This window comes from Ranitomeya imitator, chromosome 2, assembly GCF_032444005.1.
Source record: "Ranitomeya imitator isolate aRanImi1 chromosome 2, aRanImi1.pri, whole genome shotgun sequence".
Lineage (NCBI taxonomy): Eukaryota > Metazoa > Chordata > Amphibia > Anura > Dendrobatidae > Ranitomeya > Ranitomeya imitator.
Window position 1 is genome coordinate 328061677 of NC_091283.1, and position 26815 is coordinate 328088491.

Consider the following 26815-nt stretch of genomic DNA (forward strand, 5'->3'; position numbering starts at 1 on the left):
CTGAACAGTCAGAGCGCAGACGCCGGGAAGATGGAGGCGCCGGCCGGGAAGATGGATCGGCGCCCGGCGGCTGGAACGAGGACAGGTGAATATGCTATACTCACCTAGTCCTGGCGATCCTCGCGCTGTCCCCTCCTGTCTTCGGTGCCGCAGCTTCTTTCTCTATCAGCGGTCACCGGCACCGCTGATTAGAGAAATGAATAGGCGGCTCCGCCCCTATGGGAGGTGGAGCCGCTTATTCATTTCTGTAATGAGCGGTCCCACGTGACTGCTGAAGAGGGGAAGAAGCTGCAGCACAGAAGCCCGTGGGACGGCAGGGACAGCGCGAGGATCGCTGGGACTAGGTAAGTATGCCCCAGCGCCCTCAGCCCCTCACCTGCCGACCCCACCGCTACCGTGACTCGAGTATAAGCCGAGGGGGGCACTTTCAGCCCAAAAATTTGGGCTGAAAATCTCGGCTTATACTCGAGTATATACGGTATTTTTTCTTCACTACACAATGGTATAAAATTCTGTGACACACCCACGGTATCAATATGATTATTACAACCCTAGATTTATTCATTGAGAGGTGTAGTTTGCAAAATGGGATGACTTAAGGAGTGTTCTACTGTTCTGGCACCTCAGGGGTATGGTACTCACCCCCGAATGTTTCAATAATCTGCCTTGAAGCGTTCCCCCAACAGCTTCATGAGGGGGCTTGATACAGGGATGATGATTCAGGATGTTCAGCATAGTGTGCCTAATAGCCAGGTGTCCATGTTTAAAGATCCCACTTCTCAAAAACCGCTCCTAGACTAGGAGACCCATTCCCATTTTTAGAGGTGAATGGTCATAGGATATATAGAATGGAGTCTGTCTACAATAATACCTGCGCTACTGCCCTATTATGTCCGTCCCATCGTGTGCATGTCCGGAAGTGATGTGCTTTATACTGACATGCCAGATAAACTGATTAGAACCGTGACTGCGCCTCTCGTACCCGTGACTGCACATACCCATAGTTATGCGATCCACGCTGGTGCTCAACTAGGGTCAATATCCACGATTGTGCATTCCAGAACATGTGCATTTCAAGCCAGAGCGCATCCCTGTCTCATATCTGCGACTGCGCATATCCAGACGCATGCGTTCCACGCCGGAGCACATAATGAATTTGGGTTGCATTCTACCAATATAGAAGAGTCCCATTTCTGAGAGACGAAAAACAACTATTGCACATCCTCCCATCATGAGATAGGCATGTAGATCTACTTTATCCCTACATAAAATATGGGATGGTGGCCCACAGTATATTCCTAAATGGTCAAATGTGACCCCCTATTCCATAATTAGAGATACACAAGGATCACCGGACTTGTTACTTACTAAATAGTATATGTAGGATATCTACTATATAATTGTCTGTCTGTCTTTCTGTCTGTCTGTCACAGATATTCATTGGTCGTGGCCTCTGTCTGTCATGGAAATCCAAGTCGCTGATTGGTCGCGGCAAAACAGCCACGACCAGTCAGCGACGGGCACAGTCCGGCAGAAAAATGGCTGCTCCTTGTTCCCTGCAGTCACTGCCCGGCGCTCGCTCCATACTCCCCTCCAGTCACCGCTCACACAGGGTTAATTCCGGCGGCAACAGACCGCGTTATGCCGCGGGTAACGCACTCCGTTACCGCTGCGATTAACCTTGTGTGTCCCCAACTTTTTACTATTGATGCTGCCTATGCGGCATCAATAGTAAAAAGATCTAATGTTAAAAATAATTAAAAAAAAACAAAAAAATCATTATATACTCACCTTTCGCCACCTTTCCCGCTCCTCACGACGCTCCGGTAACCACTCCATGCAAGCGGCAGGTTCCGGTGGCAAGGATGGTATGCGACAAGGACCTGCCATGACGTCACGGTCATGTGACCGCGACCTCATCACAGGGCCTGCGCGAGAAGGACCTGCCATGATGTCACGGTCATGTGACCGCGACGTCATCCACGGGTCCTGCGCTACCAACCCTGGGACCGGAAGCTGCCGAGTGCACCGCACACAGGCGACATGACTACAAGGGCTCCCTCGGAAGGTGAGTATATATTTATTTTTTATTTTTTAACCTGTGACATACGTGGCTGGGCAATATACTACGTGACTGGCCAATATACTACGTGGCTGAGCAATATGCTACGTGGCTCTGTGCTGTATACTACGTCGCTGTGCAATATACTACGTGGCTCTGTGCTGTATACTACGTCACTGGGCAGTATACTATGTAGCTGGGCAATATACTACGTGGCTGGGCAATATACTACGTGACTGGCCTATACTACGTGACTGGGCAATATACTACGTGGACATGCATATTCTATTCGGGCCACCATCTAGTTACTAATAAGAAATGATTCTAATATAGAAGCTCAGATACCTGGATGAAGTACAACAATATGTGAACCCCATTCACATGGAGCTGAGTAGCAATGGGTAGAGGATAAAATCCAAAAATGTAATCCAGGATGGGGCTGTATTCTTACAAAACAGGCATAGGAAATTTACTCATTGAGTCCCTTAGGGTCTAAAAATCCTCTCCCTTTCCTTTTTGATTACACATCTATCGTGATTACCTCTTCTCACTTCATTTCACCTCAATGATACAAAAGGATAAGTCTCCGGTGTCAACTCGATGTACACTGCTCACGTGTCTTGCTAATGTGGTGTCCCAACCATGGGGTCTATGACACAAATACTCCCCCATCTTCCTCCTAAACTCCCTCTTGGACTTGCCTACATAATCTAGGGGGCAGGAGCGTGTAGCCATATATACAAGTCCTGAGATTTTACAGTTGGAAAATTCTCTCTGGAAAAAGGTTTTACCAGTGGAGGAACTGGAGAAAGATTTACATGGTCTCATCCAATTACATGTACAAAATTCTCCACATCTAAAGAAACTGCAGATTCTTCTATCTAGCCAAGTTCCCCTGGGTGCAGGTTTATATAGAAACTGTGCACTAAATGGTCCCTAATTGTCCGACCCTTTCTGAAAGTTATTGTGGGAGTAGATCCCACTGCACCCCTCAGGTCTGGGTTGGCCACAAGCATATCCCAGTGTTTTCTGAGGATATTAAAGACATGGTCACTCTAATTGTCGCAAGTTCCAATTTCTTGTGTTATACAATGTTTTTCTTGGTTAAGTATGGAGTAGTTTTTGTCTCTCGTCCTTTGGGTATTCCTTTTTCGTAGGAGAATGGAGTGGTGGCTATCCCACTTTAACCCCTTCCCGACCTGTGACACAGCGTATGCGTCATGAAAGTCGGTGCCAATCCGACCTGTGACGCATATGCTGTGTCACAGAAAGATCGCGTCCCTGCAGGCCGGGTGAAAGGGTTAACTCCCATTTCGCCCGATCTGCAGGGACAGGGGGAGTGGTAGTTTAGCCCAGGGGGGGTGGCTTCACCCCCTCGTGGCTACGATCGCTCTGATTGGCTGTTGAAAGTGAAACTGCCAATCAGAGCGATTTGTAATATTTCACCTAAAAAAATGGTGAAATATTACAATCCAGCCATGGCCGATGCTGCAATATCATCGGCCATGGCTGGAAATACTAATGTGCCCCCACCCCACCCCACCGATCGCCCCCCCAGCCCCCCGATCTGTGGCCCGCTCCCCTCCGTCCTGTGCTCCGCTCCCCCGTCCTCCTGCCCGCTCCCCCCGTGCTCCAATCACACCCCCCCGTGCTCCAATCAAACCCCCCCGCACTCCGATCCCCCCCCGTGCTCCGAACCACCCCCCCTGCACACCGATCCACCCCCCCTGCACACCGATCCACCCGCCCGCACACCGATCACTCTCCCCCATGCTCCGATCCCTCCCCCCCCGTGCTCCGACGCCCCCCCGTGCCCTGATCTCCCCCCCCTGTGCCCTGATCTCCCCCCCTTATACTTACCGATCCTGGCGGGGTCCCGTCCGTCTTCTTCCCCGAGCGCCGCCATGTTCCAAAATGGCGGGCGCATGCGCAGTGCGCCCGCCGAATCTGCCGGCCGGCAGATTCGTTCCAATGTGAATTTTGATCACTGTGATATAATCTATCACAGTGGTCAAAATAAAAAAACAGTAAATGACCCCCCCCATTTGTCCCCCATAGATAGGGACAATAATAAAATAAAGAATTTTTTTTTTTTTTCACTAAGGTTGGAGTTAGAACTAGGGTTAGGGTTAGGGTTAGGGGTAGGGTTAGGGGTAGGGGTAGGGTTAGGGGTAGGGTTAGGGTTAGGGGTAGGGGTAGGGTTAGGGGTAGGGTTAGGGGTAGGGTTAGGGGTAGGGTTAGGGGTAGGGGTAGGGTTAGGGGTAGGGTTAGGGTTAGGGGTAGGGTTAGGGTTTCGGTATGTGCACACGTATTCTGGTCCTCTGCGGATTTTTCCGCAGCGGATTTGATAAATCCGCAGTGCTAAACCGCTGCGGATTTATGGCAGATTTACCGCGGTTTTTCTGCGCATTTCACTGCGGTTTTACAACTGCGATTTTCTATTGGAGCAGTTGTAAAACCGCTGTGGAATCCGCAGAAAGAAGTGACATGCTGCGGAATGTAAACCGCTGCGTTTCCGTGCAGTTTTTCCGCAGCATGTGTACAGCGATTTTTGTTTCCCATAGGTTTACATTGAAATGTAAACTCATGGGAAACTGCTGCGGATCCGCAGCGTTTTCCGAAGCGTGTGCACATACCTTTAGAATTAGGCTATGTGCACACGGTGCGGATTTGGCTGCGGATTCGCAGCAGTGTTCCATCAGGTTTACAGTACCATGTAAACCTATGGAAAACCAAATCCGCTGTGCCCATGGTGCGGAAAATACCGCACGGAAACGCTGCGTTGTATTTTCCGCAGCATGTCAATTCTTTGTGCGGATTCCGCAGCGTTTTACACCTATTCCTCAATAGGAATCCGCAGGTGAAATCCGCAGTAAATCCGCAGGTAAAACGCAGTGCCTTTTACCCGCGGATTTTTCAAAAATGGTGCGGAAAAATCTCACACGAATCCGCAACGTGGGTACATAGCCTTAGGGTTAGGGTTGGGTTGGAATTAGGGTTGTGGTTAGGGTTAGGGGTGTGTTGGGGTTAGGGTTGTGGTTAGGGGTGTGTTGCGGTTAGGGTTGTGGTTAGGGTTACGGCTACAGTTGGGATAAGGGTTAGGGGTGTGTTGGCGTTAGAATTGAGGGGTTTCCACTGTTTAGGCACATCAGGGGGTCTCCAAACGCAACATGGCGCCACCATTGATTCCAGCCAATCTTTTATTCAAAAAGTCAAATGGTGCTCCTTCCCTTCCGAGCCCCGACGTGTGCCCAAACAGTGGTTTACCCCCACATATGGGGTATCAGTGTACTCAGGACAAACTGGGCAACAATTACTGGGGTCCAATTTCTCCTGTTACCCTTGAGAAAATAAAAAATTGCTTGCTAAAACATCATTTTTGAGGAAAGAAAAATGATTTTTTATTTTCACGGCTCTGCGTTGTAAACGTCTGTGAAGCACTTGGGGGTTCAAAGTGCTCACCACATATCTAGATAAGTTCCTTGGGGGGTCTAGTTTCCAAAATGGGGTCACTTGTGGGGGGTTTCTACTGTTTAGGCACACCAGGGGCTCTGCAAACGCAACGTGACGCCCGCAGACCATTCCATCAAAGTCTGCATTTCAAAACGTCACTACTTGACTTCCGAGCCCCGACATGTGCCCAAACAGTGGTTTACCCCCACATATGGGGTATCAGCGTACTCAGGACAAACTGGGCAACAATTACTGGGGTCCAATTTCTCCTGTTACCCTTGAGAAAATAAAAAATTGCTTGCTAAAACATCATTTTTGAGGAAAGAAAAATGATTTTTTATTTTCACGGCTCTGCGTTGTAAACGTCTGTGAAGCACTTGGGGGTTCAAAGTGCTCACCACATATCTAGATAAGTTCCTTGGGGGGGTCTAGTTTCCAAAATGGGGTCACTTGTGGGGGGTTTCTACTGTTTAGGCACACCAGGGGCTCTGCAAACGCAACGTGACGCCCGCAGACCATTCCATCAAAGTCTGCATTTCAAAAGTCACTACTTCCCTTCTGAGCCCCGACGTGTGCCCAAACAGTGGTTTACCCCCACATATGGGGTATCAGCGTACTCAGGAGAAACTGGACAACAACTTTTGGGGTCCAATTTCTCCTGTAACCCTTGGGAAAATAAAAAATTCTGGGCTAAAAAATTATTTTTGAGGAAAGAAAACGTATTTATTATTTTCACTGCTCTGTGTTATAAACTTCTGTGAAGCACTTGGGGGTTCAAAGTGCTCACCTCACATCTAGATAAGTTCCTTTCGGGGTCTAGTTTCTAAAATGGGGTCACTTGTGGGGGGTTTCTACTGTTTAGCCACATCAGGGGCTCTGCAAACGCAACGTAACGCCCGCAGAGCATTCCATCAAAGTCTGCATTTCAAAATGTCACTACTTGACTTCCGAGCCCCGACATGTGCCCAAACTGTGGTTTACCCCCACATATGGGGTATCAGCGTACTCAGGAGAAACTGTACAACAACTTTTGGGGTCAAATTTCTCCTTTTACCCTTGGGAAAATAATAAATTGCAGGCTAAAAAATCATTTTAGAGAAAATAAAATTTTTATTTTATTTTCATGGCTCTGCGTTATAAACTTCTGTGAAGCACTTGGAAGTTCAAAGTCCTCACCACACATCTAGATTAGTTCCTTTAGGGGTCTAGTTTCCAAAATGGGGTCATATGTGGGGGATCTCCAATGTTTAGGCACACAGGGGCTCTCCAAACGTGACATGGTGTCCGCTAATGATTGGAGCTAATTTTCCATTTAAAAAGCCAATTGGCGTGCCTTCCCTTCCGAGCCCTGCCGTGCGCCCAAACAGTGGTTTACCCCCACATATGGGGTATCAGCGTACTCAGGACAAACTGGACAACAACATTTGCGGTCCAATTTCTCCTATTACCCTTGGCAAAATAGGAAATTCCAGGCTAAAAATCATTTTTGAGGAAAGAAAAATTATTTTTTATTTTCATGGCTCTGCATTATAAACTTCTGTGAAGCACCTGGGGGTTTAAAGTGCTCAATATGCATCTAGATAAGTTCCTTGGGGGGTCTAGTTTCCAAAATGGGGTCACTTGTGGGGGAGCTCCAATGCATAGGCACACAGGGGCTCTCTAAACACGACATGGTGTCCGCTAACAATTGGAGCTAATTTTCCATTCAAAAAGTCAAATGGCGCGCCTTCCCTTCCGAGCCCTGCCGTGTGCCCAAACAGTGGTTTACCCCCACATATGAGGTATCGGCGTACTCGGGAGAAATTGCCCAACAAATTTTAGGATTCATTTTATCCTATTGCCCATGTGAAAATGAAAAACTGAGGCGAAAAGAATTTTTTTGTGAAAAAAAAGTACTTTTTCATTTTTACAGATCAATTTGTGAAGCACCTGAGGGTTTAAAGTGCTCAATATGCATCTAGATAAGTTCCTTGGGGGGTCTAGTTTCCAAAATGGGGTCATTTGTGGGGGAGCTCCAATGTTTAGGCACACGGGGGCTCTCCAAACACGACATGGTGTCCGCTAACGATGGAGATAATTTTTCATTCAAAAAGTCAAATGGCGCTCCTTCCCTTCCGAACCTTACCATGTGCCCAAACAGTGGTTTACCCCCACATGTGAGGTATCGGCGTACTCATGAGAAATTGCCCAACAAATTTTAGGATCCATTTTATCCTGTTACCCATGTGAAAATGAAAAAAATTGAGGCTAAAAGAATTTTTTTGTGAAAAAAAAGTACTTTTTCATTTTTACGGATCAATTTGTGAAGCCCCCGGGGGTTCAAAGTTCTCACTATGCATCTAGATAAGTTCCTTGGGGCGTCTAGTTTCCAAAATGGGGTCACGTGTGGGGGAGCTCCAATTTTTAGGCACACGGGGGCTCTCCAAACGTGACATGGTGTCCGCTAAAGAGTGGAGCCAATTTTTCATTCAAAAAGTCAAATGGCGCTCCTTCCCTTCCAAGCCCTGCCGTGCGCCCAAACAGTGGTTTACCACCACATATGAGGTATCAGCGTACTCAGGACAAATTGGACAACAACTTTCGTGGTTCAGTTTCTCCTTGTACCATTGGGAAAATAAAAAAAATGTTGCTAAAAGATAATTTTTGTGACTAAAAAGTTAAATGTTCATTTTTTCCTTCCATGTTGCTTCTGCTGCTGTGAAGCACCTGAAGGGTTAAAAAACTTCTTGAATGTGGTTTTGAGCACCTTGAGGGGTGCATTTTTTAGAATGGTGTCACTTTTGGGTATTTTCAGCCATATAGACCCCTCAAACTGACTTCAAATGTGAGGTGGTCCCTAAAAAAAATGGTTTTGTAAATTTCGTTGTAAAAATGAGAAATCGCTGGTCAAATTTTAACTCTTATAACTTCCTAGCAAAAAAAAATTTTGTTTCCAAAATTGTGCTGGTGTAAAGTAGACATGTGGGAAATGTTATTTATTAACTATTTTGTGTCACATAACTCTCTGGTTTAACAGAATAAAAATTCAAAATGTGAAAATTGCGAAATTTTCAAAATTTTCGCCAAATTTCCGTTTTTATCACAAATAAACGCATAATTTATTGACCTAAATTTACCACTAACATGAAGCCCAATATGTCACGAAAAAACAATCTCAGAACCGCTAGGATCCGTTGAAGCGTTCCTGAGTTATTACCTCATAAAGGGACACTGGTCAGAATTGCAAAAAACGGCCAGGTCATTAAGGTCAAAATAGGCTGGGTCATGAAGGGGTTAATAGGCTTTTAGTGTTTGTATATGGTCCCATCCTATTCTTTCTTGATTAGTACATGAAGGAAAAACAACTGGTTATAATTAAAGGGAATCTGTCACCCCCAAAATTCGCCTATAAGCTAAGGCCACCGGCATCAGGGGTTTACAGCATTACAGAATGCTGTAGATAAGCCCCCCGATATAACCTGCAAGATCAGAAAAACAGGTTTTATTATACTCACCCAGGGGCGGTCCAGCACCTCCCATCTTCATACGATGATGTCCTCTTTGCTTCCTGCCGTGGCTCCTGCACAGGGGTACTTTATCTGCCCTGTTGAGGGCAGCATAAAGTACCGCAGTGCGCAGGTGCCCGGAAAGGTCTGAGAGGCGCTGCTCCTGCGCACTGCAGTACTTTCCCTCAACAGGGCAGATAAAGTACGCCTGCGCAGGAGCCGCGGCAGGAAGCAAAGAAGAGGATGTCATCGCATGATGATGGGAGGTGCCGGATCCGGACCATGACGCCCATCGGACCGGACCGCAGCGGGACCACCCCTGGGTGAGTATAATCTAACCTGTTTTTCTTATCTTGCAGGTTACATCGGGGTCTTATCTACAGAATGCTGTAGATAAGCCCCTGATGCCGGTGGCCTTAGCTTATAGGCGAATTTTGGGGGTGACAGATTCCCTTTAACCTCCAATATAAATCTAAGGCCCACTGTATTGATGTTGAGTTCCCTGACAAATTCAAGAAATTGTTCACTTGTCCCTGATTAGATGATAAAAATGTTGTCAATATATCTATACCATACCCCAATATATGGACGCCACCACTTATGATCATTCCTGAATATTGTGGTTTCCTCTCACCAGCCCAGGAATAGGTTAACATATGAGGGGGCACAGGGGCACCCCATCACAGTACCTCTGAGCTGGTGGAAGTACATCCTGCTAGGAAAGAATTTATGGGTTAGAGTGAATTTTAGAGGATGCGCCATAAAGTCATTACACTCTATTGATCTCAATTTCAAGAAATGTCGTACCCCTATACTATACCATAGGGATCAGGCGCACAACCATAGAGAACCTGATAATCAGGGAGGTGCAAAAAGGCCGGTAGTAAACAATACTAGAAAAAAAAAAAGAAGAAGAAAGCACTACCGTAACGCCTGCACACTACACCACACAATTGTAAGAAAAAATACAAAACTTTATTTGGTACATAGACAAGAATAAAACATAATTAAAATACACAGACAACCCTTCCACAAAACCCCCAACATATGCACTCTAATAGGGACAAAGTGCTACTGGAAGTAAATACATGGTATCAAAAATCATAATAGTATACAAGTACATACATATGTATTAAACAACCTCCAATGCACCATAGACCCAAAAAATATATGTCAAAGAGATACACATAAAAGGGGTAAGATTCCCTATAAACCACTGATTGGTGGCACAAATGGTACAGACCAGCAGTCCAAAATATCACCAAGAGATCACCTCACAGCTCAGCATATATAATAACATCTCAACCATACCCTAACGAATGTATAAGTGGTCAGAGGGAACATTATACTGTGTGTGTGGGGATGGCGGTACTGTGGGAACATTATACTGTCTGAGGGGGGATGGCGGTACTGTGGGAACATTATACTGTGGGTGCTCTGACCCCCGGAAGTCCCATCCAACTCTTAACATTCTATGACCTGCACCACATACCTCCACTCCACATAGAGAATAATAGAGCCTCTAGCACCGACCTCCACATAGAGAATAATGGGGCCTCCAGCACCGACCTCCACCCGCAGAGCCGCACTCCACATAGAGAATAATGGAGCCTCCAGCACCGACCTCCACCCGCAGAGCCGCACTCCTAATAGAGAATAATGGAGCCTCCAGCACCGACCTCCACCCGCAGAGCCGCACTCCACATAGAGAATAATGGAGCCTCCAGCACCGACCTCCACCCGCAGTCCACATAGAGAATAATGAGGTCTCCAGCACCGACCTCCACCCGCAGAGCCGCACTCCACATAGAGAATAATGGAGCCTCCAGCCCCGACCTCCACCCGCAGAGCCACACTCCACATAGAGAAAAATGGAGCCTCCAGCACCGACCTCCACCCGCAGAGCCGCACTCCACATAGAGAATAATGAAGCCTCCAGCACCGACCTCCACCCGCAGTCCACATAGAGAATAATGGGGTCTCCAGCACCGACCTCCACCCGCAGAGCCGCACTCCACATAGAGAATAATGGAGCCTCCAGCCCCGACCTCCACCCGCAGAGCCGCACTCCACATAGAGAATAATGGAGCCTCCAGCACCGACCTCCACCCGCAGAGCCGCTCTCCACATAGAGAATAATGGAGCCTCCAGCACCGACCTCCACCCACAGAATAATGGAGCCTCCAGCACCGACCTCCACCCGCAGAGCCGCACTCCACATAGAGAATAATGGAGCCTCCAGCACCTACCTCCACCCACAGAGCCGCACTCCACATAGAGAATAATGGAGCCTCCAGCACCGACCTCCACCCGCAGAGCCGCACTCCACATAGAGAACAATGGAGCCTCCAGCACCGACCTCCACCCGCAGAGCCGCACTCCACATAGAGAATAATGGAGCCTCCAGCACCGACCTCCACCCGCAGAGCCACACTCCACATAGAGAATAATGGAGCCTCCAGCACCGACCTCCACCCGCAGAGCCACACTCCACATAGAGAATAATGGAGCCTCCAGCACCGACCTCCACCCGCAGAGCCGCACTCCACATAGAGAATAATGGAGCCTCCAGCACCGACCTCCACCTGCAGAGCCACACTCCACATAGAGAATAATGGAGCCTCCAGCACCTACCTCCACCCGCAGAGCCGCACTCTACATAGAGAATAATGGAGCCTCCAGCACCGACCTCCACCTGCAGAGCCACACTCCACATAGAGAATAATGGAGCCTCCAGCACCGACCTCCACCTGCAGAGCCACACTCCACATAGAGAATAATGGAGCCTCCAGCACCGACCTCCACCCGCAGAGCCACACTCCACATAGAGAATAATGGAGCCTCCAGCACCGACCTCCACCCGCAGAGCCGCACTCCACATAGAGAATAATGGAGCCTCCAGCACCTACCTCCACCCACAGAGCCGCACTCCACATAGAGAATAATGGAGCCTCCAGCACCGACCTCCACCCGCAGAGCCGCACTCCACATAGAGAACAATGGAGCCTCCAGCACCGACCTCCACCCGCAGAGCCGCACTCCACATAGAGAATAATGGAGCCTCCAGCACCGACCTCCACCCGCAGAGCCACACTCCACATAGAGAATAATGGAGCCTCCAGCACCGACCTCCACCCGCAGAGCCACACTCCACATAGAGAATAATGGAGCCTCCAGCACCGACCTCCACCCGCAGAGCCGCACTCCACATAGAGAATAATGGGGACTCCAGCACCGACCTCCACCCACAGAGCCGCACTCCACATAGAGAATAATGAAGCCTCCAGCACCGACCTCCACCCGCAGAGCCACACTCCACATAGAGAATAATGGGGCCTCCAGCACCGACCTCCACCCGCAGAGCCACACTCCACATAGAGAATAATGGAGCCTCCAGCACCGACCTCCACCCACAGAGCCGCACTCCACATAGAGAATAATGAAGCCTCCAGCACCGACCTCCACCCGCAGTCCACATAGAGAATAATGGGGTCTCCAGCACCGACCTCCACCCGCAGAGCCGCACTCCACATAGAGAATAATGGAGCCTCCAGCCCCGACCTCCACCCGCAGAGCCGCACTCCACATAGAGAATAATGGAGCCTCCAGCACCGACCTCCACCCGCAGAGCCGCTCTCCACATAGAGAATAATGGAGCCTCCAGCACCGACCTCCACCCGCAGAGCCGCACTCCACATAGAGAATAATGGAGCCTCCAGCACCGACCTCCACCCGCAGAACCGCACTCCACATAGAGAATAATGGAGCCTCCAGCACCGACCTCCACCCGCAGAGCTGCAGTCCACATAGAGAATAATGGAGCCTCCAGCACCGACCTCCACCCACAGAGCCGCACTCCACATAGAGAATAATGGAGCCTCCAGCACCGACCTCCACCCGCAGAGCCACACTCCACATAGAGAATAATGGAGCCTCCAGCACAGACCTCCACCCGCAGAGCCGCACTCCACATAGAGAATAATGGAGCCTCCAGCACCTACCTCCACCCGCAGAGCCGCACTCCACATAGAGAATAATGGAGCCTCCAGCACCGACCTCCACCCACAGAGCCGCACTCCACATAGAGAATAATGGAGCCTCCAGCACCGACCTCCACCCGCAGAGCCACACTCCACATAGAGAATAATGGAGCCTCCAGCACCGACCTCCACCCGCAGAGCCGCACTCCACATAGAGAATAATGGGGCCTCCAGCACCGACCTCCACCCGCAGAGCCGCACTCCACATAGAGAATAATGGAGCCTCCAGCACCGACCTCCACCCGCAGAGCCGCACTCCACATAGAGAATAATGGAGCCTCCAGCACCGACCTCCACCCGCAGAGCCGCACTCCACATAGAGAATAATGGAGCCTCCAGCACCGACCTCCACCCGCAGAGCCGCACTCTACATAGAGAATAATGAAGAATCTCCACCACCTACCTCGACACGCAGAGCCGCACTCCACATAGAGAATAATGGAGCCTCCAGCACCGACCTCCACCCGCAGAGCCGGACTCCACATAGAGAATAATGGAGCTTCCAGCACCGACCTCCACCCGCAGAGCCACACTCCACATAGAGAATAATGGAGCCTCCAGCACCGACCTCCACCCGCAGAGCCGGACTCCACATAGAGAATAATGGAGCTTCCAGCACCGACCTCCACCCGCAGAGCCGCACTCCACATAGAGAATAATGGAGCCTCCAGCACCGACCTCCACCCGCAGAGCCGGACTCCACATAGAGAATAATGGAGCCTCCAGCACCGACCTCCACCCGCAGAGCCGCACTCCACATAGAGAATAATGGAGCCTCCAGCCCCGACCTCCACCCGCAGAGCCGCACTCCACATAGAGAATAATGGAGCCTCCAGCACCGACCTCCACCCGCAGAGCCGCACTCCACATAGAGAATAATGAAGAATCTCCACCACCTACCTCGACACGCAGAGCCGCACTCCACATAGAGAATAATGGAGCCTCCAGCACCGACCTCCACCCGCAGAGCCGCACTCCACATAGAGAATAATGGGGCCTCCAGCACCGATCTCCACACGCAGAGCCGCACTCCACATAGAGAATAATGAAGAATCTCCACCACCTACCTCGACACGCAGAGCCGCCACCACATATATGGTTGTTCTGTGCACACAGGACCTGTGATGATGTCACAGGAGGGGAGGAGTCAGGGGTCACATGATCAGGGGCCTCAGTGTATGCAGGACTCTGCTGTGCTGGTTGTCATGGTGCTGGATGAGGGGAAGATTATGTGTGGGGTCAGGAGGGGTTTACAGTGTGGATGTAGCAGAGCCGTGTGTGTACGAGGTGTACGGAGCGAAGCCGTGACTATGATCATCTTTTGGAGGATAAATGGCTTTCTATACTGGACCTTAGAGGGGCTTACTATTTGATACCCATCAAGAAGGGTGATGAGTAGAGATACTGTATGTGAACCCAAACAGTAAAGTTCGGGGTCCGTATTGAACACCTACTGTTCAGGCACGGACCCCGATCACGGTGTTCACCAATTAATCCGTTTTACTGTTCGGTCTCAGCACCCCAAACACCGGGTGCTACTCGCACTGTCATGCAGATGCAACTGATTAATACCATCGGACAGATCGCTGCGGCCTCCTTGCTATCAGATGCCAGCATGAGCCAGCAGCTATGACCGGAGGTAAATAGTTCACCTCCAGTCACTTGTGTCGGTTGATGGGACTACTACTCACATCATCCTACACCTACTGCCACTAATAATAGGGAGAGCAGGCGACGGCTGATGGGAGTATTCGTCAGCCGCTGCCTGCGCTATAAATAATTTAAACAACCATTCCATTGAAGCCCTTGTCTCCTGAAAAAAAAAGAAGAAAAGAGAAAAAACAGGCATATCCCTCGCCTCTCCGATGTGCTGTCCCATGTCTGGGATAAATAGTTTTCAACCTGGATGGAGCATGATGTCACAAAATGAACCTCGTTGTAGATTGTAAGCTCTCACGAGCAGGGTCGTCTTATTTTCCTTTAATTATTGTATTGTTAACGTTGTTAATTATAACTTGCGTTTGAAACTGTTAAACTGTGAAGCGCTGCGGAATATGTTGGCGCTATATAAATAAAGATTATTATTATAAACGCGCGTTGGAATGGTGTGTGCGGGGGCAGTGGAGCGTCAGGCTGATTGGAATTCTATTCTCATGCATTCTCACTAAAATGCACGCTGCTTCATCACACATATTGATATATGAATTACACAGGTGCACTTTTTGTGTTGTATGGGTAATAATTATTTCTATTATGAAATCGCTTTTTTTATAATTTCCCATTACTTTAATAATTTTATTCATTTATGGTTTAACTATATTCTGCGGTGAACCATAAAATTAGTCACATGGTGATAATTGTCTGTTTTATTGCAATGAGCATTTATTGCATGCATAAATATTCACTTGCGTTCAGCAACAATACAGAGAGATATATTCTCCAATATTTAAATTTTTATATTATTGGTTGTGTATTTTTTTTTTTTTTTTTGTTGCCGGTTTGGTTGACATTCCATATCCCCCTGCATACATACAAAACCAAAACAAAAAAAAGATGATCAAAAGGTCAGATTTCAAAAAGATCCATATAAATTTTATTAACAAAATATTAAAATTACATAGCACCAAATTTGGGAAGAAAGTGAAATAGAGCGACACATTCACTTAGTGTAATACATGGTAAGCGACGCCATCACCTGGAACAACAGCTTAACTAAGTGATATACACATAGGGTAGTCCCTTTAATAGACCGCTACCAGCTGCAGGCATATGCCATAATTGTCCATTTGCCACATAGTAAAATATCATCCGGTCATTACTAGCTGGTGCAGGTAAAAACACCATGCCCCTATGTCTATCTCTCTATATATTAAAGTGACACCACCACAGAGTCCTCCAAATAGGAAAGAGACCATGTCCAACAAGGGCCATGTAAACCGGTCACCAATATTTACCTGTCAGTGATAGAGATACAGGGATAAAGCTGGAGTTCAGGCAAGCGCATCCGCCCCGACGCGCGTTTCGGACCTTTCCTTTTTCAAGGGGCCTGACGAGATTGCTCCCAGCCCATCTTAAATAGTACTGCATAAGCGCTCACAGTGACTCGCGTCACCGGAAGTTGCGCTCCCGGCCCAGAAGTGACACGTCACGTCGCCGAGGCAACCGCAACAACAGCCAGCTCCGGCGTCACAAGGAGGAGAAGTCACAAGACTAGAGCAGACGGGCAGCCACAGTGGTGTCAAGGCGGCGGGCGCGTGCAGGGTAGGGATAACAACTTCATCGTTATAGATGATCAATACCCAATAGGAGTATAAAAACATTAGACATACATGGAGATCATGATTTACAACATATAAGAGGAAACGTTAGGTGGAGACAGCTTAGTATATCTTACATGGAATATAAGGATGGGATATAGGAATATGGAGCGCCCCCAGACACAAGGCCACTAGTCACTCGGTACCGGTCCTTTCTGCTCAGTTATGTGGTTGTCACGGTGGCTGGACCCGGTCGTGACCCTGCTAAGGGGCGTCCAATGAAAGTGGTGGTACAGTCTGTCAGGGGTTCGTGACGCCACCTGTGGTGTTCGGTCAGGGTGACCGACGCTGCTGTGGGGTCCGCTGGGGTGATGGAATAGCAGCCGGATGGTATACCTTCCCACAGGTGAAGTAAATCCCCAGGGCTTCCCAGTAAGGTGGATGGTGATGGTGTGAGGTGCAGGCAATAACAAGGTCACAGGGTTGCAGTCTCTTTACCTTTTTACTGAAGGCTTCAATACACTCAGTCCAGAGCACGTTCAACCAGTCTATCAGAGACCGGCCGGTCCGATGGGCACATCCAGAGTTTCCCTCGCAGATGGAAATCGTTGCCTACCAATAGCGCCTGTGTGTTGTAGTCCTACCCTGCTGAGCATTCGGAATAGTCCTCACAGCTGCTGTTTTCCTTCATTCGTTCTCTACAGCTTCCTCTCTCTCGTTCTTTGGTTCCAGATGTTGCTAGTTCTAACGTCCCCCAGATATGTTATGGCTAGGACGCCACCCGTTTGACGGGAAGGCTTGGAGGTCTTCCGGGACCCTAGAGACGCCCCTCACCCAATGTTGCCCCCTATGTCTTCGTAGGTGTAAAAGGTAGACAGCCAACCTATAATCAACTGTCCAGCGGAATTTGAAGTAAGGCCTGAAGTCAGTTACTCCTACGGTGATCCGGCCACCGACTACGCGCCTCAGTAAGATGTTGCCTTCCTCTCTCGGCACGACTCTTACTGGCTCTCCTTTGTGCTGATCTTGTTTACACTGTTCCACAATATTCTTCCCCTCTTGTCTCTTTCTTAGGATACCACCGCAAGGTGTGCAGGCGCGGTTCCGTTACGTTCTGTTCTGTTCGCTAGGCGCCTGCCAGGTTCCCACGCCTGACAGGGACCCCCCTGTGTCTTCTCCCTGCAACACCCCCTGCCACGGGATGTTGCCTGGTTCCAACCCAGTCAGCTTTGTTCTGACTAACTTCCTCCCCAGCCCCTAGTTTTACCAGTGTGAGGAGTGGCCCAATAAATAAAGCCTTTTTCTCCCCCTAGTGGCCGGAGTGTGAAGTGTAATGTGTTCTGGTGATACCTGGTCAGGAGAACTCTTTAGTGCCATCGGACGTACCGCTACTCGCCTTGGGGCCATACAGCAACAACCAGGTCTCTGGGGCGCTGCAAATACCCGGCAGGATTACATATACAAATACAGATCTGCAGAAATACCATATGTGCCACCACCAAACTAATGCAATGCGCATATTTATCTGGCACATAGTAATAAGAGATGCACAATAAAACAGGTTCCAGCACTGTATACATTATACAAAGTGATCCAATAAAATTAACAATAGTTGATATATATAACAGGGCATATAGAACCAGTGGGCATCCGATGTTATTCATTCCTCCGTGTGTTTCAAGGACCCTCAACAGCAGATCTCCAATTATATAGTCGCTCAACCAGTCCGCCCATCCATATAGTCATCAACATCTCCAGAGATACTTATAGCTAAAACTAAAGGATAAAAAATGGTTAAGAATGTGCACACAGAGCGAATTATGTCCATCGTCTATAATACAGAGTGGTAATTTAAAGAAATGGGGTGAAACTAAGATTTTCGTTAAGTCCAGATGGATGGACTCTACCAAGTGTCCATATCCATCTGGACTCTAACTGTCTCCTAAATGTCCCTCCACCCCGAATATTCACGTCAAGCATATCAATTCCTCTAACCCTAAACTGCCCACTGTCACAGCCATGGAATCTGCTAAAGTGTCGGGGAATAGTTTTCAGCAGCATCACATCCTCTGCCGTAGCTGTTGCCTCAATCCCTAACACGTGCTCACGCACTCGTACCTTAAGCTGTCTAGTAGTCATGCCCACGTAAATCATATTACATGGGCAGACAGCATAATAAATTACGTTCCTGCTTGAACACGTAATACTTTTCTTGATGTTAAACTCCTTGGAGCCCTCCTGATTTTTAAAAATATCTATGCCGTCCATATTGGAACATGCCACACAATGGCTGCATGGGGCACTTCCACGGCGCCTCTCAATTTGATCCAGGAATGTAGTTATTGGCTCTCCCATGTAATGGCTATGGACCAATCGGTCCCGCAGGTTACTCAACCTCCTAGCTGTAATAGCAGCCCTTTCAGGGATAAATCTAGTAATGACCGGATGGGCCTTCAAAATATGCCAAGATCTATCAAGAATTTTCCTTATCTTAGGAAAGTGTGAGTGGAAATTAGTGACGAATCTCACGTCATTACAGTCATTCGATTGGCGTGTCCCATATAGTAAATCGTTTCTGGAAGAATATCTGGCATGATTATATGCCTTTTTGATCATACGATTACTGAAACCACGCTACCGCAGGCGTACCTTAAGATCCTCCGCCTGTCTATAGAAATCTCCATCTGTAGAGCAAAGTCTCCTGTTGTGAATTCTGTGGCAGAGCTCCCTCCTGTGGTCACAAGTGGTACTTCGGCTGATTCTCTCTGTGAGCTTCTGTTGGTGGAGGGAAGTGGTACTGCGGCTTCTGAATTTCCTCCCTCAGGTGATCTGGTGAGGTCGTTAGGTGCTTCTCTACTTAACTCCACCTAATGCTTTGATCCTGGCTTCCTGTCAATGTTCCAGTGTTGGACTTGCTTTTCCCTGGATCATTCTTGTGGCCTGCTGCTCTGCATAGCTAAGTTCTTCTTTGCTATTTGTTTGCTATTTTTTCTGTCCAGCTTGTCTAATTTGTTGCTGGAAGCTCTGGGACACAAAGGGTGTACCTCCGTGCCGTTAGTTCGGTACGGAGGGTCTTTTTGCCCCCTTTGCGTGGTGTTCTTTAGGGTTTTGTGTAGACTGCAAAGTTACCTTTTCTATCCTCGATCTGTTAAGAAAGTCGGGCCTCACTTTGCTGAATCTATTTCATCTCTACGTTTGTCTTTTCATCTTAACTCACAGTCATTATATGTGGGGGGCTGCCTTTTCCTTTGGGGTATTTCTCTGAGGCAAGGTAGGCTTATTTTCTATCTTCAGGCTAGTTAGTTTCTCAGGCTGTGCCGAGTTGCATAGGCAGAGTTAGGCGCAATCCACGGCTGCCTCTAGTGTTGTTTGGAGAGGTTTAGGGATTGCGGTCTGCAGAGTTCCCACGTCTCAGAGCTCGTTCTATGATTTTGGGTTATTGTCAGATCACTGTATGTGCTCTGACCGCTATGTCCATTCTAGTACTGAATTGCCTTTCATAACAGTACAGGAAGCCTAAAGTACTAATGATTCTCAATAGAGGGAAAAAAGAAGTTCTGAGACCATTTTTTTTTCTTTGCACTGTGTTTTGCCTTTTTTTTTCCCTAGAAATTTGGGTGGTCTGTGATCGCTTTTCTAAGATGGTCCATCTGGTACCCTTGTCTAAATTGCCTTCCTCCACTGATTTGGTGCCATTGTTCTTCCAGCATGTGGTTCGTTTACATGGCATTCCAGAGAATATCGTTTCTGACAGAGGTTCCCAGTTTGTTTCAAGGTTTTGGCGAGCCTTTTGTGGTAGGATGGGCATTGACTTGTCTTTTTCCTCGGCTTTCCATCCTCAGACTAATGGCCAGACCGAACGAACCAATCAGACCTTGGAAACATATCTGAGATGCTTTGTTTCTGCCGATCAGGATGACTGGGTGTCCTTTTTGCCTTTGGCTGAGTTCGCCCTTAATAATCGGGCCAGCTCGGCTACCTTGGTTTCGCCATTTTTCTGCAATTCTGGGTTCCATCCTCGTTTCTCTTCAGGACAGGTTGAGTCTTCGGACTGTCCTGGTGTGGATACTGTGGTGGACAGGTTGCAGCAGATTTGGACTCATGTAGTGGACAATTTGACCTTGTCCCAGGAGAAGGCTCAACGTTTCGCTAATCGCAGACGCCGTGTGGGTCCCCGACTTCGTGTTGGGGATCTGGTTTGGTTATCTTCTCGTCATATTCCTATGAAGGTTTCCTCTCCTAAGTTTAAACCTCGTTTCATTGGTCCGTATAGGATTTCTGAGGTTCTTAATCCTGTGTCTTTTCGTCTGACCCTTCCAGATTCTTTTTCCATACATAACGTATTCCATAGGTCATTGTTGCGGAGATACGTGGCACCTATGGTTCCATCTGTTGAGCCTCCTGCCCCGGTTTTGGTGGAGGGGGAATTGGAGTATATTGTGGAGAAGATTTTGGATTCTCGTGTTTCTAGACGGAAACTCCAGTATCTGGTTAAATGGAAGGGTTATGCTCAGGAAGATAATTCCTGGGTTTTTGCCTCTGATGTCCATGCTCCCGATCTTGTTCGTGCCTTTCATGTGGCTCATCCTGGTCGGCCTGGGGGCTCTGGTGAGGGTTCGGTGACCCCGCCTCAAGGGGGGGGGGTACTGTTGTGAATTCTGTGGCAGAGCTCCCTCCTGTGGTCACAAGTGGTACTTCGGCTGATTCTCTCTGTGAGCTTCTGTTGGTGGAGGGAAGTGGTACTGCGGCTTCTGAGTTTCCTCCCTCAGGTGATCTGGTGAGGTCGTTAGGTGCTTCTCTACTTAACTCCACCTAATGCTTTGATCCTGGCTTCCTGTCAATGTTCCAGTGTTGGACTTGCTTTTCCCTGGATCATTCCTGTTGCCTGCTGCTCTGCATAGCTAAGTTCTTCTTTGCTATTTGTTTGCTATTTTTTCTGTCCAGCTTGTCTAATTTGTTGCTGGAAGCTCTGGGACGCAAAGGGTGTACCTCCGTGCCGTTAGTTCGGTACGGAGGGTCTTTTTGCCCCCTTTGCGTGGTGTTCTTTAGGGTTTTGTGTAGACTGCAAAGTTACCTTTTCTATCCTCGATCTGTTAAGAAAGTCGGGCCTCACTTTGCTGAATCTATTTCATCTCTACGTTTGTCTTTTCATCTTAACTCACAGTCATTATATGTGGGGGGCTGCCTTTTCCTTTGGGGTATTTCTCTGAGGCAAGGTAGGCTTATTTTCTATATTCAGGCTAGTTAGTTTCTCAGGCTGTGCCGAGTTGCATAGGCAGAGTTAGGCGCAATCCACGGCTGCCTCTAGTGTTGTTTGGAGAGGATTAGGGATTGCGGTCTGCAGAGTTCCCACGTCTCAGAGCTCGTTCTATGATTTTGGGTTATTGTCAGATCACTGTATGTGCTCTGACCGCTATGTCCATTGTAGTACTGAATTGCCTTTCATAACAGTCTCCGCAACCGTAAGAATTGCCCGGTGGGGACCTACTGGATCATATGCCTCGGATGGGAGGAGGAAGCTCGCAATAACATATTAGTGGAGGTAGGCTTGCGGAAGATATCCGTCTGTATCTCACCCTTACCATCTTTCTTTAAGGTAACATCAAGAAATTCTATGACTGAAGCGTCACACTTATAGGTGATAAAGATATTTTGGTTGTTGTCATTCAGGGACCTCATAAATGTATGCAGATTGTCACATGATCCCTGCCAGATCAGCAATATATCGTCGATGTACCGCGTCCAAGATAGGACACGGCACATCGGCGAAGACTGATCAGGCAGGGTGAGGTCTCTCTCCCACAGCCCCAGGAACAGATTGGTGTACGGCGGGGCAAAGGAAGCCCCCATAGCTGTTCCCTGGAGCTGTAGGAAGAAAGACCCCTTAAACACAAAAAAATTATGTGTTAACGTGAAATTTAATAGCTCAACGACTAATTCTCTGATATCACCTGGTAAGTTAGACATAGTCAGAAAAAATTCCACAGCACGGACACCATCCACATGCCTGATGCTGGTGTAGAGGGATTCCATGCCCCCCTGCATACATGTATATTTCTGTTTTTCTATTTTTATTTTTGATGATTATGATTTTTTTTTTATAGTAAAGATCTTTATGTGACATCACGCTTTTTTATTATTTTGATATATTGTGTAATAATGTCTTTTAGACACTAATAAAGTGTATATTTTTACTTTTTACTTATGGTCTCATCTGGTGCTCACTCTATCATTTGAGTGGGAGCCGCAATTTTCTGACCGGCGGTAATAATTTTACCGCTGATCAGAGGCAGTCTTTACACTGCCTCTATACACGTTACTTTCCACACATAACACTGTGTAGAAAAGGCGGCGCGGGGTAATTGTGCCAGTAGTGAGGGGAAATAATGGCGGAAACGTCACTGACTGAGAAGTTTCCATGTAGAGTCTACACTGCGGATATCATTCACTGAGGCCCCTGATCATGTGACCCCTGTTATGCTGTGCTATCAGGCAACACAGTGTGCAGTAATCAGCGCACATACAGTGATATGGCAATAACCCAAAAACAATAGAACAAGCTCTGAGACGTGGAATCTCTGCAGACTGCAATACCTGAACCTATCCTCACACAACTAAAAGCAGCAGTGGATTGCGCCTAACACTACCTATGCAACTCGGCACTGCCTGAGGAGCTGACTAGCCTGAAGATAGAAATACAAGCCTGACTTGCCTCAGAGAAATACCCCAAAGGAATAGGCAGCCCCCCACATATAATGACTGCTAGCAAGATGAAAAGACAAAACGTAGGAATGAAATAGATTCAGCAAAGTGAGGCCCGATATTCTAGACAGAGCGAGGATAGCAAAGAGAACTATGCAGTCCACAAAAAACCCTAAAGCAGAACCACGCAAAGGGGGGCAAAAAGACCCACCGTGCCGAACTAACGGCACGGCGGTGCACCCTTTGCGTCTCAGAGCTTCCAGCAAAAGAGAATAGCACAGCTGAACAGAAAAAACGGAAACAAAAACAAAGTAACACTTATCTAGCAGAGCAGCAGGCCACAGGAAAGATGCAGTAGCTCAGATCCAACACTGGAACATTGACAAGGAGCAAGGAAGACAGACTCAGGTGGAGTTAAATAGCAAGGCAGCCAACGAGCTCACCAAAACACCTGAGGGAGGAAGCCCAGAGGCTGCAATACCACTTGTGACCACAGGAGTGAATTCAGCCACAGAATTCACAACAGTACCCCCCCCCCTTGAGGAGGGGTCACTGAACCCTCACCAGAACCCCCAGGCCGACCAGGATGAGCCACATGAAAGGCACGAACAAGATCTGGGGCATGGACATCAGAGGCAAAAACCCAGGAATTATCCTCCTGAGCATAACCCTTCCATTTGACCAGATACTGGAGTTTCCGTCTAGAGACACGAGAATCCAAAATTTTCTCCACAATATACTCCAATTCCCCCTCCACCAAAACAGGGGCAGGAGGCTCCACAGATGGAACCACAGGTGCCACGTATCTTCTCAACAACGACCTATGGAATACATTATGTATGGAAAAGGAGTCTGGGAGGGTCAGACGAAAAGACACCGGATTGAGAATCTCAGAAATCCTATACGGACCAATAAAACGAGGTTTAAATTTAGGAGAGGAAACCTTCATAGGAATATGACGAGAAGATAACCAAACCAGATCCCCAACACGAAGTCGGGGACCCACACGGCGTCTACGATTAGCGAAAAGCTGAGCCTTTTCCTGGGACAAGGTCAAATTGTCCACTACCTGAGTCCAGATCTGCTGCAACCTGTCCACCACAGAATCCACACCAGGACAGTCTGAAGACTCAACCTGTCCTGAAGAGAAACGAGGATGGAACCCAGAGTTGCAGAAAAATGGAGAGACCAAGGTAGCCGAGCTGGCCCGATTATTAAGGGCGAACTCAGCCAACGGCAAAAATGACACCCAATCATCCTGGTCAGCAGAAACAAAACATCTCAGATATGTTTCCAAGGTCTGATTGGTTCGTTCGGTCTGGCCATTAGTCTGAGGATGGAAGGCCGAGGAAAAAGATAGGTCAATGCCCATCCTACCACAAAAGGCTCGCCAGAACCTCAAGACAAACTGGGAACCTCTGTCAGAAACAATATTCTCAGGAATGCCATGCAAACGAACCACATGCTGGAAGAACAAAGGCACCAAATCAGAGGAGGAAGGCAATTTAACCAAGGGCACCAGATGGACCATTTTAGAAAAGCGATCACAGACCACCCAAATGACCGACATCTTTTGAGAAACGGGAAGGTCAGAAATGAAATCCATCGAAATATGTGTCCAAGGCCTCTTCGGGACCGGCAAGGGCAAAAGCAACCCACTGGCACGTGAACAGCAGGGCTTAGCCCTAGCACAAATCCCACAGGACTGCACAAAAGCACGCACATCCCGTGACAGAGATGGCCACCAGAAGGATCTAGCCACTAACTCTCTGGTACCAAAGATTCCTGGATGACCAGCCAGCACCGAACAATGAAGTTCAGAGATAACTTTACTAGTCCACCTATCAGGGACGAACAGTTTCTCGGCCGGACAACGATCAGGTTTATTAGCCTGAAATTTCTGCAACACTCTCCGCAAATCAGGAGAGATGGCAGACACAATGACTCCTTCCTTGAGGATACTCGCCGGCTCAGATAACCCCGGAGAGTCGGGCACAAAACTCCTAGACAGAGCATCCGCCTTCACATTTTTAGAGCCCGGAAGGTACGAAATCACAAAATCAAAACGAGCAAAAAATAACGACCAACGGGCCTGTCTAGGATTCAAGCGCTTGGCAGACTCGAGATAAGTAAGATTCTTATGATCAGTCAATACCACCACGCGACGCTTAGCTCCCTCAAGCCAATGACGCCACTCCTCGAATGCCCACTTCATGGCCAGCAACTCTCGGTTGCCCACATCATAATTACGCTCAGCAGCAGAAAATTTCCTGGAAAAGAAAGCACATGGTTTCAACACTGAGCAACCAGAACCTCTCTGTGACAAAACCGCCCCTGCTCCAATCTCAGAAGCATCAACCTCGACCTGGAACGGAAGAGAAACATCTGGTTGACACAACACAGGGGCACAGCAAAAACGACGCTTCAACTCCTGAAAAGCTTCCACGGCAGCAGAAGACCAATTAACCAAATCAGCACCCTTCTTGGTCAAATCGGTCAATGGTCTGGCAATGCTAGAAAAATTACAGATGAAGCGACGATAAAAATTAGCAAAGCCCAGGAATTTCTGCAGACTTTTCAGAGATGTCGGCTGAGTCCAATCCTGGATGGCCTGGACCTTAACCGGATCCATCTCGATAGTTGAAGGGGAAAAGATGAACCCCAAAAATGAAACTTTCTGCACACCGAAGAGACACTTTGATCCCTTCACGAACAAGGAATTAGCACGCAGTACCTGGAAAACCATTCTGACTTGCTTCACATGAGACTCCCAATCATCAGAGAAGATCAAAATGTCATCCAAGTAAACAATCAGGAATTTATCCAGATACTCACGGAAAATGTCATGCATAAAAGACTGAAAAACAGATGGAGCATTGGCAAGTCCGAACGGCATCACCAGATACTCAAAATGACCCTCGGGCGTATTAAATGCCGTTTTCCATTCATCTCCCTGCCTGATTCTCACCAGATTATACGCACCACGAAGATCAATCTTAGTAAACCAACTTGCCCCCTTAATCCGAGCAAACAAGTCAGATATCAATGGCAAGGGATACTGAAACTTAACAGTGATCTTATTAAGAAGGCGGTAATCAATACACGGTCTTAGCGAACCATCCTTTTTGGCTACAAAAAAGAACCCTGCTCCCAATGGTGATGACGATGGGCGAATATGTCCCTTCTCCAGGGATTCTTTCACATAACTGCGCATAGCGGTGTGTTCAGGCACGGACAAATTAAATAAACGACCCTTAGGGAATTTACTACCAGGAATCAAATTGATAGCACAATCACAATTCCTATGCGGAGGTAGGGCATCAGACTTGGGCTCTTCAAATACATCCTGAAAGTCAGACAAGAACTCTGGGATGTCAGAAGGAATGGATGACGAAATAGACAAAAATGGAACATCACCATGTACTCCCTGACAACCCCAGCTTGTTACCGACATAGAGTTCCAATCTAATACTGGATTATGGGTTTGTAGCCATGGCAACCCCAACACGACCACATCATGCAGATCATGCAGTACCAGAAAGCGAATAACTTCCTGATGTGCAGGAGCCATGCACATGGTCAGCTAGGCCCAGTACTGAGGCTTATTCTTGGCCAAAGGTGTAGCATCAATTCCTCTCAACGGAATAGGACACCGCAAAGGCTCCAAGAAAAATCCACAACGTTTAGCATAATCCAAATCCATCAGATTCAGGGCAGCGCCTGAATCCACAAACGCCATGACAGAATACGATGACAAAGAGCATATCAAGGTAATGGACAGAAGGAATTTGGACTGTACAGTACCAATGACGGCAG

The 26815-nt window shown here is 48.0% G+C and overlaps 1 protein-coding gene across 2 annotated transcripts in view; it reads right to left on the reverse strand.

Annotated features, from left to right (window-relative positions):
- Nucleotides 1-14169, reverse strand: part of LOC138663546 (oocyte zinc finger protein XlCOF6-like) — a 52936-nt gene extending 38767 nt beyond the window's left edge. The window contains exon 1 of one of the 2 annotated variants that reach the window (XM_069749787.1): nucleotides 13941-14152. The gene's annotated coding sequence lies outside the window, so the exon portion shown is untranslated. Of the gene's footprint in view, nucleotides 1-13940 lie in introns of both variants that reach the window. The other variant, XM_069749786.1, reaches the window with a different exon arrangement.
- Between the last annotated feature and the right edge of the window lie 12646 nt (nucleotides 14170-26815).